Source organism: Ixodes scapularis, unplaced genomic scaffold (genome assembly GCF_016920785.2).
Source record: "Ixodes scapularis isolate PalLabHiFi unplaced genomic scaffold, ASM1692078v2 PGA_scaffold10__122_contigs__length_95168666, whole genome shotgun sequence".
Classification (NCBI taxonomy): domain Eukaryota; kingdom Metazoa; phylum Arthropoda; class Arachnida; order Ixodida; family Ixodidae; genus Ixodes; species Ixodes scapularis.
Genome location: NW_024609836.1, coordinates 1,115,941 through 1,117,730, shown reverse-complemented (window position 1 = coordinate 1,117,730; position 1,790 = coordinate 1,115,941). Strand labels below are relative to the sequence as shown.

Sequence of the window (1,790 nt, the reverse complement as noted above, 5' to 3'; positions counted from 1 at the left end):
AGTGCTGATGGCGGTCGTCGATAGTGGCTACCGCTTCGTTTTAATCGACGTTGGGGCCGAGGGACGGCAGAGCGATGGGGGAGTCTTCAAGGCATCCGATTTTGGGCAAGCCCTCGAGAACGGCACCCTCAACCTCGCCGACCTGGGCAAGCTCCCCCGGTGCCAGGATCCTCGACTGGCCCCTCACGTCTTCGTCGGGGACTAAGCGTTTCAGCTGAGGCCCGATTTTCTGCGGCCATATCCCGCCAAGGACCTGACCGGGGAGAAGCGGGTGTTGAACTACAGGCTTAGCCGAGGAAGGTATGCCCAGACAACTAGTTGGCTAGCTTACATTACATGTAGCAACAACTGTGACAACATGAATTACAATATCTGTCCTCATTCATTCTTCCACCTCACAGAAGGTGCGCTGAAAATGTCTTCGGCAAAATGGCGGCTCGGTGGAGGATCCTGTTGCGGACAATCAACCTGATTCCACAAAATGTGGATTACGTCGTCAAGGCCACGTGTGTGTTGCATAACTACCTGCTGGAACACCGCGAGCATCCCGAAGGCTATGCAGATAAGGACGATTGTTTCGGGAACACCACAGAAGGGTCCTGGAGAGCGGAAACGTCGGAGGCTTCGAAGAAGCTGCTCTTCTCGATGCAGCCGACATTTTTTTGCAACTTCTCAGATGAGGCTGGGGCAGCTAGAGAAGTATACACCCACTACTTCTCTAGTCCACCAGGGGAGGTTATGTGGCAGTGGAAGTTGCCTGGTGTAGACAAAGAAAAAATCCAAAGAGGTCTCGTGCAGAAAGGTGCAATGATGAAGTAAAGCCATGTTCCAGATTTGGTGAAAGAATCGTTAGGAGCTCCAGCGATGAAAGTGGCATTCAACCTTTTGTAGCAGGTTCTGTAGCAGACTTTTTTCCTTGCCTCCTACTTTCCTAATTAATAACTAAGCAATAAACTTTTTATTTTTTGCTTCGCTTATTTTTGTGCAGGTGTGGCGAAATTCTTAGCAAAAATGTCACTGCAGCGCAAGATGTAGCAGACTTTCGATTATGGTGCAAAAGGGCGCAGCACTTCCATCACTGGAACTCTTTCAAAGCCTAACTAGAATGGCTCATTAAACCTGCACCAATTTCTTTTGTTGTACTGGTCTGCCCAAGTTGTCCAGTATAGTTTACACCAGGCAGATTCCACTGTGTAAGCATCGACGCAAATCTTGTTTTACAACTGTTTTAGCTAGTGATTGACGATTTTGGTGTGCTCAGCATTGTGAAACGAAACCTGTTAGAATTTTTCTTGCTTCTTTATGTCAATTTATTTTTGCACCTGTAACATATCTTACTTTTGTTAGCTGCATTTTTAGGTATTATTAAAGCTGTTGAATGTATTTTTAGTGAGTTCTGTTTAGTTTGCAGTCTTTGCTCCAGTTGCAAGACTTTGCCCTCGGAACTCGACCATGTCTTGTCCTTTCTAGTTTTAAGGATCCTCCTGTTTATTCTGTAAAATAAAGAAAATTCTGTGCTTCAATTTTTTATTGTTATTCAAATGGTAAAAGTATACAAGCAAAGAGCCACCAAAATGCAGCTTGCTAAGACCTTACCCACCCTCCCCCCCAACGAAAAAAAACATTACCATATTTTCTGGGTTATAGTCCACACTCGGCGCCTAATCCAAATGTAAAAATCATCCAAGGTCAGCTCATGTACCAGTTATTGGCTGAAGCTGAGCATGTTGGTTCATTGCTTGTGAATGGGGCCAGCTGAACATGGAAAACACACAGAGAAAAAATATAAC

At 45.5% G+C, this 1,790-nt stretch overlaps 1 pseudogene; it reads left to right on the top strand.

Annotated features, from left to right (window-relative positions):
- Nucleotides 1–7: 7 nt before the first annotated feature.
- LOC121048674 lies at nucleotides 8–819 on the top strand (annotated as a pseudogene).
- Nucleotides 820–1,790: the final 971 nt, after the last annotated feature.